The sequence below is a fragment of the Schistocerca cancellata genome, chromosome 1 (genome assembly GCF_023864275.1).
Source record: "Schistocerca cancellata isolate TAMUIC-IGC-003103 chromosome 1, iqSchCanc2.1, whole genome shotgun sequence".
Lineage (NCBI taxonomy): Eukaryota > Metazoa > Arthropoda > Insecta > Orthoptera > Acrididae > Schistocerca > Schistocerca cancellata.
This window is the reverse complement of record NC_064626.1, coordinates 863,034,915-863,049,989: the sequence shown is the minus strand read 5'-3', so window position 1 is coordinate 863,049,989 and position 15,075 is coordinate 863,034,915. Positions and strand designations below refer to the sequence as shown.

The 15,075-nt window shown below is 47.2% G+C and overlaps 1 non-coding gene across 1 annotated transcript; it reads right to left on the bottom strand.

Moving 5' to 3' along the window:
- Positions 1–7,480: 7,480 nt before the first annotated feature.
- On the bottom strand, positions 7,481–7,555 carry Trnat-ugu (transfer RNA threonine (anticodon UGU)). Its single transcript has one exon. It is a non-coding gene; the product is annotated as a tRNA-Thr (tRNA).
- Between the last annotated feature and the right edge of the window lie 7,520 nt (positions 7,556–15,075).

The following is a 15,075-nucleotide window of genomic DNA, read 5'->3' as shown; positions in this document are numbered from 1 at the left end:
CGCGCGGTTTGAGGTCCCATGTAACGGATTACGCCGTCCCTCCCGCCGGAGGTTCGAGTTCTCCCTCGGGCATGGGTGTGTGTGTTCTTCTTAGCATAAGTTAGTTTAGGTAGTGTGTAAGTCTAGGGACCGATGACCTCAGCAGTTTGGTTCCTTAGGAATTCACGCACATTAGAACATTTGAGGATACATGGCGCGAACAGCCCAATCGAGGCTGTCCCACAGATTCTCGACTGGTTTTCAATCCGGGAATCGCCTGACCACTGAAGTACGGTAAACTCATCTTGTTGTTCTTCGAACCATGCACGTTCACTACGAACTGTGTGACACGTTGTGTCGTCTTGCAGCTAGATACCATCGTGCCGAGGAAAACCGAACTGAATGTAGGGGTGGACATGGTCCCCAAGGACAGATGCATACTTGTGTTGATCCATTGTTCTTTCCAAAATGACGAAGTCATCCAGGAAATGCCACAAAAACATTGCCCCGACCATAACGCTCCGACGTTTGTTGAATGGTGATGACTTCAGACGTTTCACGCCAATGGTTATCTATCGGTTGGAGAATGAACGTGATTCGTATGAGAAAGCCATCTGTCGGCACTCAGTGGACGTACAGTTGCGGTAATGACGTGAACATTCCAGCCTTCGTTTCCGATGAACAGCAGTCAGCATGGGGGCATGAACAGGGCACCTGCTGTGGGGGTCCGTACGCTATGCGGTCGTTGAGGAAACACTGTTGGGAGCCCATTGGTTCATCTGGGTGGTGTGTTGCGCGTTTACTCAGCCATACATGTCTCCGCAGCCATCGTTCACCCCTGTGGCCCGTGGTGCGCCACCGTGCCTAGGCGCCGGTTTTGGATAGCACCGTATTTTCATCCACGGCGACACGCGAGCAGTTTCCAAACATAGCCATTTGTAAAATGCTTCCACCTTTTCTCGAAATTCAATGATCTTGCCCTTTTGGAAGTCAGGTTTCCGCATTCCGACAACGGCCGCATAGTTTTCCACGTCCCCCCATCACACTTTATACACCATCCATCGTCATGACGATGATGACGATGTGACTAGTGATACCGAAGACCAGTATCAATTACGAAACGAAGATCTTGACAGATTAGTAAACGATAGGGCAGTCTACCCCTTTTCTGAAGAGGAGGTGGCTGCCCACATGAAACCACTGAAGACAGGGAAAGCCGCCGGGCCAAACGGCATTGTGGCGGAGGTGCTGCAGTTCCTAGCGCCCCATCTGGTAGCTCCACTTACCCATCTTTACAATGAATGTCTTAGACAGGAAAAATTCCCAAAAATTTGGAAAGTAGCCAATGTAGCGATTATTAAAAAAGTACCCCATAAGGACCCAGCTGAAGCTAAGTATTACAGACCAATAAGCTTATTAGACATCTTTGGGAAGTTATTCGAGAAATTGCTAGCTGACAGACTGACCGCACACCGAGTGCTGTGCGGGATGAGCGGCAGGCAGTTCGGCTTCAGGCTGGGGCGATCGGCAACTGATGCAATCGCTCTGGCGGCCGAGGCCTGTGGCTCTACCCCGTACAAGTACGTTGTTGGCATCATGGTTGAATTCAGTGGCGCCTTTGACAACCTGTCGTGGCCTTCGCTCTTCTCCTGCCTGCGGGAGAATGAGTGTCCAGGGCCGCTATATGGTTGCCTGAGGAGCCGTTGTGAGGGTCGGGAGGTCTGGCTATCATCCCCTAGCGGTAAAGTTGGAAAAACCTTAACTAAGGGATGTCCCCAGGGTTCCGTTTTAGGTCCCCTGTTTTGGGATATCCACATGAAACCACTTCTAGACAGTTTGCAACAGAGTGAAGAGGTGCTAGAGGCGATAGCCTACGCAGATGACCTCCTGCTAGTCGGCGGCCGGAGCCGCAAAGTCACAGAACCAAAAATAGATAGAGCCGTGGCGAAACTGCAACTATGGTGTAGTAATACTAAAATGTCAATTTTACCAACCAAATTAACATACCTATTGCTGAAAGGACAGCTAGTAAGAAATCCTACAGTGAGAATTGGGGGCTTACCAGTTCTCAGACGACATGAGACTCGCTACTTGGGTGTTATCATCGATGAAAGGTGGAACTTCGGAAAGCACATTGAGTCCGTAACCCAAAGAGCATTACAAGTACTCAATAACCTCATCTCCATAGGACACAAAAGATTTCACCTTCCACCACACCTAATAAAGTTGTATCATAACAGTATATTAACTTCAATAGTGGGTTACGGATCGGGAGTCTGGGCACAAAGGCTCACAAGTGTGGTGCCTGCCATGACAGTGAGAATAGTACAAAGGAACATGCTGTTAAGATCTGTGGGGGCTTATGGAACATCCCCGGGAAGTGCCCTATTAGTGATAATGGGGCTCTGTCCTCTGGATATTAAAATTCGAGAGCAAGCAGCATGGTACTGTGCTAAGAAAAGGAACGACAGGAAAACAGAAAATATATTGGGAGCTCAGGCTAGGGACAAGGGAGAGATACGAAGAAGGAGTGAAGTCTTATGGCAGGAATCTTGGGAAAAGGATGAATCTGGCAGTAGAACCTTCAGATTGTTGCCAAATGTTAAAGAAATGTTAGGCATGAGGTATTTCGAACCAACCCGGGGTCTAATTCATTTTCTCACTGGTCATGGGCCGTACCCGACATACCTATGTCGGTTTGGGAAAACGGCTACACCTGAGTGTGACTGTGGTGCTTCGGAGGGTACTTCTGACCCTGTGGCTTACGAGTGCCCCCTTTTCGATGATGTAGCAGTTACATTAAGACAACAACTTCCAAACAACACATACGACTTATTAAGACACGAAGAGACTTCTGAAACCTTGAACAACCTGGCAAATGAGGTATCACGTAAAATTCTGACTGCATACCTGAGGGACTTTCGCGACTAGAACCAACCACTGAACGTGTCCTAGTACCCTAGTCCTGTACCGCCTGTGCGTGGACAGGTCGACTTGTTAGTTGGAATCCGCCACGTGCAGGGCTAGGGGGACTGGGGTACACCAACTTCACGATTATGACAGCACCGGATTTGACGTAGGTTATTTAGTAGTTAGTAGCATTAGAAGTAGATATTAAACTAGGAACCTGCAGCGACAAGTAGTTTTTGGCCTGCCCAGTGTCAGGGGCACGCTCATCGGGATTAGCTCGATGAGCAAGGCCTTGAAGTAGGTTTATATCTATGCTGACACACTTGTAACGCTGCAGGCAGTTAGGAATACTAACAAATAGGTAGTAGGGTACAGTTTAACAAATCGTAATTTGCCTATTAACATGTACTGTGTCGCACTGTCTGTAGGTCACAAATTAGCTGTAATAATTGTAATAACTGTAATAGCTGCAAATAACATATAATATCAGAATGAGATTTTCACTCTGCAGCGTAGTGTGCGCTGATATGAAACTTCTTGGCAGATTAAAACTGTGTGCCCGACCGAGACTCGAACTCGGGACCTTTGCCTTTCGCGGGCAAGTGCTCTATCATCTGAGCTACCGAAGCACGACTCACGCCCGGTACTCACAGCTCACTGGCAGAAGTAAAGCTGTGAGTACCGGCCGTGAGTCGTGCATCGGTAGCTCAGATGGTAGAGCACTTGCCCGCAAAAGGCAAAGGTCCCGAGTTCGAGTCTCGGTCGGGCACACAGTTTTAATCTGCCAGGAAGTAACATATAATATTGTATTAACGTTATGAGCAACTAATCACTGACGTGGTGGGTTAATTTGTATAATTATTATTATTGTTATTGAAATAAAGATATTTTTTATAACCCTCCACTGCTAGGGCTGCCACCTGACGTCTGCGAGTGGTTATTGCACGTTGACGTCTAAGGTAGGCGGTGGTCACATTAATGTGACTGAACAGTGTACTAAAACTGCAATTTCCAGTGTCACGTGAGACAGAGACTTCTCAGTCATTTCCACTACGTAGGGAGACTGGATCCTGGAGAGGTGTTGGAGAGGAAGCAAGAGGAGTCAGAGCTCGGCTGGCACAGGTCGCGGCGACCGGCGCCAGTTTTGTTGCCCCCGTGGAAGGCGGGCGCCGTGCCTCCAGCTGGCAGCAGGCCCGCATCCCGTGAGAAACGCGGACAGGCCGTCCAGCGCCCTGGCACGCCGTCAGAACGCGCGCAGCCTTAACGGACACTGACCACGCGAAGCGGAAGCATTGCATATACTGCCCCACTTCCCTGCAGTGGCGGGCGTCCCCGTAAAATTCCATAAATTAGTGAAAAATGTACGGGAATAGCAATTACTCGGGGAAACGTAAAGTAACTGGCATCTACACTCCTGGAAATTGAAATAAGAACACCGTGAATTCATTGTCCCAGGAAGGGGAAACTTTATTGACACATTCCTGGGGTCAGATACATCACATGATCACACTGACAGAACCACAGGCACATAGACACAGGCAACAGAGCATGCACAATGTCGGCACTAGTACAGTGTATATCCACCTTTCGCAGCAATGCAGGCTGCTATTCTCCCATGGAGACGATCGTAGAGATGCTGGATGTAGTCCTGTGGAACGGCTTGCCATGCCATTTCCACCTGGCGCCTCAGTTGGACCAGCGTTCGTGCTGGACGTGCAGACCGCGTGAGACGACGCTTCATCCAGTCCCAAACATGCTCAATGGGGGACAGATCCGGAGATCTTGCTGTCCAGGGTAGTTGACTTACACCTTCTAGAGTACGTTGGGTGGCACGGGATACATGCGGACGTGCATTGTCCTGTTGGAACAGCAAGTTCCCTTGCCGGTCTAGGAATGGTAGAACGATGGGTTCGATGACGGTTTGGATGTACCGTGCACTATTCAGTGTCCCCTCGACGATCACCAGTGGTGTACGGCCAGTGTAGGAGATCGCTCCCCACACCATGATGCCGGGTGTTGGCCCTGTGTGCCTCGGTCGTATGCAGTCCTGATTGTGGCGCTCACCTGCACGGCGCCAAACACGCATACGACCATCATTGGCACCAAGGCAGAAGCGACTCTCATCGCTGAAGACGACACGTCTCCATTCGCCCCTCCATTCACGCCTGTCGCGACACTACTGGAGGCGGGCTGCACGATGTTGGGGCGTGAGCGGAAGACGGCCTAACGGTGTGCGGGACCGTAGCCCAGCTTCATGGAGACGGTTGCGAATGGTCCTCGCCGATACCCCAGGAGCAACAGTGTCCCTAATTTGCTGGGAAGTGGCGGTGCGGTCCCCTACGGCACTGCGTAGGACCCTAGGGTCTTGGCGTGCATCCGTGCGTCGCTGCGGTCCGGTCCCAGGTCGACGGGCACGTGCACCTTCCGCCGACCACTGGCGACAACATCGATGTATTGTGGAGACGTCACGCCCCACGTGTTGAGCAATTCGGCGGTACGTCCACCCGGCCTCCCGCATGCCCACTATACGCCCTCGCTCAAAGTCCGTCAACTGCACATACGGTTCACGTCCACGCTGTCGCGGCATGCTACCAGTGTTAAAGACTGCGATGGAGCTCCGTATGCCACGGCAAACTGGCTGACACTGACGGCGGCGGTGCACAAATGCTGCGCAGCTAGCGCCATTCGACGGCCAACACCGCGGTTCCTGGTGTGTCCGCTGTGCCGTGCGTGTGATCATTGCTTGTACAGCCCTCTCGCAGTGTCCGGAGCAAGTATGGTGGGTCTGACACACCGGTGTCAATGTGTTCTTTTTTCCATTTCCAGGAGTGTAAGTTGATCACATTGTTACAGGTGTGATGCTGCATGAAATGTCACATGCAAACCAGCGACAATCCAATCCCTTTGCTTCTTGCGTAGAGAGCGGAGCAATACCGGCAGCGAGGAAATGTACGTAACATATCTAAATTGTCGAGCACGCGATCGCAGTATAAGATACCCTGATCATGGCCATTTGCTGTAGTGGCAGAAACGTTGGTTCATCATTTTGTGCAGAATCTACAACGCAGAGGAAGTATGTGAAAATTGTGAATACAGTTTTTATAGCATTTATAGCACTTTTGACTTGGGTCGAATAAGTTTATCTGAGCGCCACGCGCCGTCCCTTCGTATCACACGGAGTCGAGATTGCGGATTGACACGGGAGTTGCCAGCAGCAACGACCAGTTCTCTACCTTCGCGCCCCTCTGGTGATCAATAGTTTCGTGATTTCCTTACATCAATTAGGGCGAATGCTGGGATGGTTCTTCGAATAGGAATACGGGCGCAATCCTTCATCATCCTTGCCCTAACAGTGCTTGAGCTCCGTCTCTAATGACCTGGCCATCTACGGGCCGTTAAATCTTAATCTTTCTTCCTTCACTCTTATCACGAACAGCACTTTTGTTTCTTAATTTTTTATATGAATAATTGTAATATTGTGCATAACTGTGAGATTACCTTATAAATAGATGCGGGTGCTGATCAGCCTCAAAAGCGCTGCTATTATAGGCGGCTTCAAATCACATTGCAGCCATCTCAACGATAGTCGCAACTATACGGTTGGATTTCTGTTTTCCTATCATAAATGGGCCCACAGTTCGTAGTAACTGATGCGAAGACATCAAGTGAAACCGAATTTGTATCTGGGACTCCCAAAGGAAACGTTACATGCCCTCTGATCTTATAATCTGTAAAAGAACAGTAGCGCATTGTTGAAATAGTCTTAGGTCCTGCTACCAGCATCCGGCAACTTTATGCCCGACGAGCAAGTGTATGGCGAACATCAAATGCGGAAAACTTGAAGCGATTTCACATGGAGCGTGTCCACAATCTAAACATTTGCGATAACGCCACACGACTTGAATTTTGACACTGGTTAAATTACAATCGTCATTTGCTTCCATTAATGGCACTCACTGAAGAAGACACATTTACGCGAAACACGTTCGCTGGAGGCAGTCGTCTGACGGTGCACGCCGCCGTTTCATGTGTCTTCGTGCGGAACACTTTTCTGCACGCGTGTTTCAGTATGCGACTGCTCTGTTGTTGGAAAGAAAGGCTGCACAGTCGGTAAAACCAGTGCGTCAGTGTCCATCTTCTCATTTTTACCCTTCTGGAACGTCGGTCGTTGATTGTCTTCTGAATGGGACGCCGTCGTAGGTGATGGGTCCAGTACTTGCGACACCACTATGTTCGTCCTGTCAGAAGCCCATTGTTTGTCGAGTGATCGGCTTCGGATGTGGCAGCCATCCGTGCAACCTCTACATAATTGAGGGGGAGGGTCGTGATTGTAGGAGGAGTCATAATTTCACGTTTCGAGATTTGAGCAAGTCACCGTTGTAGACACGCTGACCTGACGTGTCGTTCTTGGCCGCAACCGGGGCGGGTACGTGGCCTTCCATCGCATACAATAATTGCCCTACAGCCATCGATGATGAGGCAGGATGGCATGTGCTCCGTGAAATCAATTTTAATCGAAATTAGAATTATATTAACACCTTCATGTGCTGACGGGCGTTGATATATATCAACGGGGACTGGTGAAAATGTGTGCCCCGACTGGGACTCGAACCCGGGATCTCCTGCTTACATGGCAGACGCTCTATCCATCTGAGCCACCGAGGGCACAGAGGATAACGCGACTACAGGGACTATCTCGCGCCCGCGTCCCGCGAGACCCACATTCTCACCTTGTATGTCCACACACTACATTCGTAGCGTCCCACCCTAACACACTCATTACTCGTGGAAGACATTCTTACCAAGTCTCGCAAGAGTTCGGGGAATATGTGTGCATCCGCACAGAAGAAGAAGGTCAAGGCCGGTATTGCCAGAACTGTATACTTATATGGATATAAGTCTTGCGAGACTTGGTAAGAATGTCTTCCACGAGTAATGAGTGTGTTGGGGTGGGACACTACGAATGTAGTGTGTGGACATACAAGGTGAGAATGTGGGTCTCGCGGGAGGCGTACGCGAGGTAGTCCCTGTAGTCGCATTATTCTCTGTGCCCTCAGTGGCTCAGATGGATCCCGGGTTCGAGTCCCGGTCGGGGCACACATTTCCACCTGTCCCCGTTGATATATATCAACGCCCGTCAGCAGCTGAAGGTATTAATGTAATTCTAATTTCGTTCTAGACGGCTGCAGGTCATCAATGGTGTCTGTTCTTTCTGGCATGTAAGAGTGATCCATTTTTCGGTCACATTCCTTGTAAGGTGTCAGGCAAATCCAACACCTTCCATGAAAACCCTGACATGATAGCAAATCCGGCAGTATGTCACATAGCTCCGAATAAATTAACCAAAGTAATACGATCAACGAGTGAGCAAATGGAATACCACAGACTAACACAAGAATGCCTAAATGCATGTCATACCTTCCCATCGTGAAACAGACGCAGTTCCGAGGGGAGAAACGAGAACAGAAGCCGAGAGCAGAGTCGTGTAGGCTAGGAGGCCCTACGATATGGGACGGACACCCACGTCGCCAGCCGACCGCCAAGACCACCCTCCAGCCCATTTTAAAAGATAGAGCCCTCCAGAAGAACAGTATAGATCTTACGATAACACTAAAAGGGCCACACCAGCTGCAAGTTTTAGCGTGAGACTTTTTCGCGTCTCTGTTACGTAGCAAACATTAAAAACATTGCCCCACCACGAAAAGTATAACGTTTCCCATTGGATAGACAGAATTTTTGTAGGCAGAGCTTAAGGTTAACATTGAGACCCTGATTGGTCAGTTGAAAACACAGCCAGATGCCTTTTTCTTAAACCAGCTTCGGTAAATTGTAGTAAGGAGAAGTTAGAAAAGAGCTGCTACCGAGACGGCGAGGTGTGTGGAGCTGCGTCGCCCGCCGCCCCCTGACGCTGCCTAACCAACGACAAGGTAATGAACGCACGCGATGCCGCACTCAGAACTGCAGAAGTCTCATCTGTTACACCCCCTTTTTGCGTAATACTAGTGTCGATCGTCAATTAAAGCTCATGGTATTCACATTTGCTACTTGAAGTTAAAATCTAAAACGTAATAATTTTTCTGTTACATAATTATTGAAAAGCCACATCAGCCACTGTAATTTACGACAAGTTAAATACGTAATGAAAGATAATTGAGGGTTACTGTAGACCATTTTGATAGTTTTCTCTTTTATGAAACTTAATTTAAACCTAGATTATAGATGTGATATGGCATAGGTCATCCTTCGATCCATTATAGAACTTGGAAACCCATTCAGGGAATATCCGTTCACAGTTTTGTTGAGCGCAGTTGGTTTTTATCATCCTGTATCAAAATATTTGCTTTTATCAATAGTGCAATTTATAAACAATGTTTTGTGAGTAGAATAAAAATTCCAATGGTAAACTTAACTGCTTTTTCGACGTTATTTTACCAGCTAATTAAAAATAGGAAGCCTTGAACCCCTTCCACTAAATTTAGTTAGTATTAAGATTCTTTTACAGGGAGTGCACTGGAGCTGACGCTGAAATCATTAAGTATTTGGTTACATCATCGCTAGTCTCACTGAACTCTTCTGAACTCTACATGTCATGTGTGGTCTGGCGTCACCTTACCAGCAACAGGTCCCAGGTTCAAACTAGGCAGTTCCCTAAAAACACGCTCAGAGCGTCGTTGCGCGAAAGTGGTAGGAAGACACGACTTAGAACAGCCACTACGCAGAATGTTAGATCCTGACCACTTTGCCAGAAGGTAGGAAATCCGCGGTGACGACGTCTGGTGATACTTCGAACGGGTGTTCGAAAACTCGTAGCGTACGGAAGCCAATTTCGCATAATCGGTGGACACTGCCACAATATGGCCATCGAAGGGTATGAATTTCATATTATTGACATTTTCGCGCACGATTTTGTTGCACACCTCGTCACTGACTAACGTGATACAGACACTGCTCGTAATAGAGAGTTGGATACCGTTTATGTCCTGTGGATCAATTTTAACGACGTCAGGTATAAAACGTTCAACTTAAAAAGCTCGCGACAGTGCATGATCGGGTTGAAAACTGATCTTTGTGTCTACGAGTGCACCATGTTATGTTGGCTGTGATTGACTCTGAAGTAGCGACGACGAGGTAGTAAACAACTAGGGAAACTTGCGACTCCGCGCCGCTACACCACTGAACGCTAACTGAACCAACCCAACTAAGCTACCCGAGCACGAGTCAGGCCCCGGTCGCACAAAAAAAAAAAATGGTTCAAATCGTTCTGAGCACTATGGGACTTAACATCTGAGGTCATCAGTCCCCTAGAACTTAGAACTACTTAAACCTAACTAACCTAAGGACATCACACACATCCATGCCCGAAGCAGGATTCGAACCTGCGACCGTAGCGGTCACGCGGTTCCACACTGAAGCGCCTAGAACCGCACGGCCACCCGGTCGCACAGCTTTAGAGCACTTGCGCGCGGAAGGCAGTATGTCCTGAGTTCGAGTCTCGGTTCAGCCCACGGTATTAATTTGTCAGGAAGTGGCATGCAGTAACGTTTACTAACTGATGTTTATGTGCAAAAGTGCAAACCTGACAATGTGTTGAACAGTACGGAAAATAAATAACAACGTACATTATATGTATTCTATCTCGGAGACCATTCGGAATAGGGCACATGTCCATACGAAGTTTTTTCCGTCAAATGATCGTTCCTCTCATATTCCTGAATATTGACCATTCCTCCTGGGACACCCTGTACCAGTATGCAGTCCGTAGAAGGTGAAAGAATACAGTACATGCTGTTTTTTGTTTTCACTTTTGCAAATATTCATCCGCAGATTTGTAGTTTGTATCATTCTATAGAAACAAGGACCTGCAAACTGACTCGTTCACCACTTGTGTAAATTGTCACATCAATAATGGATGATGCAACTGAAATGCGTAGATTTATATATTTCAGGTGCAAGTAGCAAAATTTCGGCTAGCGGGATATTCTTCAGAGCCAAGTTTCATCACGGGATACATCTTATAAATTCCTTCTTGGCGTCAGGCAGCCGACTTATCCTTTCAGTTTGCCAATGCCAAACATCTACGTGATACACAGAGTGCATTCTGTTCCTTGACACCTGGAGCTATGTTGGATAACATCTACATACATACACCGCAAGCCACCTTGTGGGATGTGGCAGAGGGTACCTTGTAGCATTACTAGTCATTTCCTTTCCTGTTCCATTCGCATTTAGAGCGAGGCGAAAACAACTGTCTGTATGTCTCCGATCGACTCCTAATTTCTCTCATCTTCTTGGTACTTAAGCGCCAGTAGAATCGTTCTGGAGGCAGCTTCAAATGCCAGTTCTCTAAATTTTCTCAATAGTGTAGCATTACTAGTCATTTCCTTTCCTGTTCCATTAGCATTTAGGGCGAGGCGAAAACAACTGTCTATATGTCTCCGATCGACTCCTAATTTCTCTCATCTTCTTTGTACTTAAGCGCCAGTAGAATCGTTCTGGAGGCAGCTTCAAATGCCAGTTCTCTAAATTTTCTCAATAGTGTTTCTTGAATAGACCGTCGCCTGTCATTCAGGGATTCCCATTTGAGTTCCCGAAGCATCTCCGTAACACGTGCCTGTTATTCGAATGTACCCGTAACAAATCTAACAGCTCGCTTCTGGATTGCTTCGATTTCTTCCTTCAATACGGCTCGGTACGGATCCCAAACACTCGAGCAGTACTCAAGAATAGATTCCACAAGGGTCCTATGCGCGGCCTCCTTTACAGATCAATCAAATTTTCATAAAGATATGTCGGCCATTCGCTTTTCCTATCACAATCCTCACATGCTCGTTCCATTTCTTATTGCTTTGCTCAGATATTTGAACGACGTGACTGTGTCACGCAAGACACTACTATTTCTGCGTTCGTACATTACGAGATAGTTTTTCCCGCTCATTCGCGTAAACTCACATTTTTCTACATTTAGAGCTAGCTGCCGCTTATCGCAGGAACAAGAAAACTTGTCTAAGTCATTTTGTATCCTTCTGCAATCACTCAATTTCGATATGTTTCCGTGCACCATAGCATCGTTAGCAAACAGCCGTAGATTACTGTCATTTATGTACAGGGTTATTACAAATGATTGAAGCAATTTCACAGCTCTACAATAACTTTATTATTTGAGATATTTTCACAATGCTTTGCACACACATACAAAAACTCAAAAAGTTTTTTTAGGCATTCACAAATGTTCGATATGTGCCCCTTTAGTAATTCGGCAGACGTCAAGCCGATAATCAAGTTCCTCCCACACTCGGCGCAGCATGTCCCCATCAATGAGTTCGAAAGCATCGTTGATGCGAGCTCGCAGTTCTGGCACGTTTCTTGGTAGAGGAGGTTTAAACACTGAATCTTTCACATAACCCCACAGAAAGAAATCGCATGGGGTTAAGTCGGGAGAGCGTGGAGGCCATGACATGAATTGCTGATCATGATCTCCACCACGACCGATCCATCGGTTTTCCAATCTCCTGTTTAAGAAATGCCGAACATCATGATGGAAGTGCAGTGGAGCACCATCCTGTTGAAAGATGAAGTCGGAGCTGTCGGTCTTCAGTTGTGGCATGAGCCAATTTTCCAGCATGTCCAGATACACGCGTCCTGTAACGTTTTTTTCGCAGAAGAAAAAGGGGCCGTAAACTTTAAACCGTGAGATTGCACAAAACACGTTAACTTTTGGTGAATTACGAATTTGCTGCACGAATGCGTGAGGATTCTCTACCGCCCAGATTCGCACATTGTGTCTGTTCACTTCACCATTAAGAAAAAATGTTGCATCATCACTGAAAACAAGTTTCGCACTGAACGCATCCTCTTCCATGAGCTGTTGCAACCGCGCCGAAAATTCAAAGCGTTTGACTTTGTCATCGGGTGTCAGGGCTTGTAGCAATTGTAAACGGTAAGGCTTCTGCTTTAGCCTTTTCCGTAAGATTTTCCAAACCGTCGGCTGTGGTACGTTTAGCTCCCTGCTTGCTTTATCCGTCGACTTCAGCGGGCTACGCGTGAAACTTGCCCGCACGCGTTCAACCGTTTCTTCGCTCACTGCAGGCCGACCCGTTGATTTCCCCTTACAGAGGCATCCAGAAGCTTTAAACTGCGCATACCATCGCCGAATGGAGTTAGCAGTTGGTGGATCTTTGTTGAACTTCGACCTGAAATGTCGTTGCACTGTTATGACTGACTGATGTGAGTGCATTTCAAGCACGACATACGCTTTCTCGGCTCCTGTCGCCATTTTGTCTCACTGCGCTCTCGAGCGCTCTGGCGGCAGAAACCTGAAGTGCGGCTTCAGCCGAACAAAACTTTATGAGTTTTTGTACGTATCTGTAGTGTGTCGTGACCATATGTCAATGAATGGAGCTACAGTGAATTTATGAAATCGCTTCAATCATTTGTAATAGCCCTGTATATAGAAAATAACAGTGGTCCCATCACACCTCCCTGGGACACTCCTGATGAGATCAGTGTCTCTGATGATCACTCGTGCTCGAGGGCAACATATTGGGTTCTATTAGTTAAGAAGTCTTCGAGCCACTTACATATCTGCCAACCTATTCCATATGCTCGTACCTTCGATGACGTCTGCAGGGGTGGGGGGAGGGGGACGTCTAAAACGCTTTCTGGAAATATTGAAATATTCGAGGTGTGTTTTTAAGTAAGGTCGGTTTGAACATAAGTACACAATGAAAGATTAGTTCAAGAAAGTAAATTTATTTTCAGAAAGTACATACCTCACTCTATTTTTCGACATTGTTGCCAAGTTTGTTGAAACATTTATCATACCTCTCAAACAATTTTAAAATACCTTCTTCATAAAAGCTTGCCACCTGCTCCGATAACCAAGAGTTCACTGTCGTCTTCATGTCCTCCTCATCATTGTAACGGTTTCCGCTGAGGTGTTGTTTGAGGAGGAGGAAGAGATGATAATCGCTCAGCGCAAGATCAAGACTGTAAGGTGGGTGGTCTAAAAGTTCCCAGCCAAAAGTGTCCTATAAATAGCGGGTCTGACCTGCAGTATCATCGAGGTGTTGTTTGAGGAGGAGGAAGAGATGATAATCGCTCGGCGCAAGATCAAGACTGTACGGTGGGTGGTCTAAAAGTCCCCAGCCAAAAGTGTCCTGTAAATAGCGGGTCTGACCTCCAGTGTCATGGAGAAGGACAATTCCCTTTTTCAGCATGCCGCGTCTTTTGTTTTGAATCGCTCTGCGTAGCTTTCTTAGGGTTTGGCAGTATGCTTCTGCATTGATAGTAGTTCCTCGTTGCATGAAGTTTACCAACAAAACACCAAACACCATGCCAGTCCCAAAACAACGACGCCATGATTTTGCGCTGGGACAGAGTCTGTTTGGCCTTCACCTTTACAGGCGAGTGTGTGTGCCTTCATTCCTTTTGCTTCGATTCGGGCGTGATATGCGAAACGCATGTTTCGCCTCCAGTTACGATCTAACTCAAGAAGCCGTCACCTTCTTCGCGATAACGAGTCAAGAACTTCATCGCACACTCAAGTATTTGGTTTTTGTGGTCCTCTGTTTGGAGTTTCGGGACCCAACGGTAGCACAGTTTCCTAAACTTTAGGTGTTCAGAAACAATGTTGTAAAGCACTGATCTCGACACGTCAGGAAATTCGTTTGAGAGACCTGTTCTTGTGAAGCGCCTGTTCTCACGAATCCTCGCTTCAACTGAAACCACCAAATCGTGTGTAATCTGAGAAGGGCGACCGGAGCGGTCTTGATCATGGACGTTGTCACGGCCATCTTTGAATTCTCGTACCCACTTACGCACTTTGCTTTCACTCATAACAGTATCACCGTACACTTCGCAAATCAGTCAATGAATTTCTGCAGCAGACAGGTTCCTTGCTGAGAAAAGCTGTATCACTGAGTGAACCTCACACGCGGCGGGCGAGTTGATAGTATTAAACATTTTGAAAGCACAGAACAGAACTGTACAGGTTAGCTACAGAGCTGGAACCACAGAACACCAATTCAGTAGAAGTGCAAAGACCACATTATTATGCGGAAACACAGAACGACACCAGCGCTAATTGTGGCCTGGCTGTGAACTTCAATACGAAAAAAATATGGCGCGAAAATCTCTTATGTTTATTTCTAAATACGCGAATTAAAGGACAATATTTTTCATTTAATC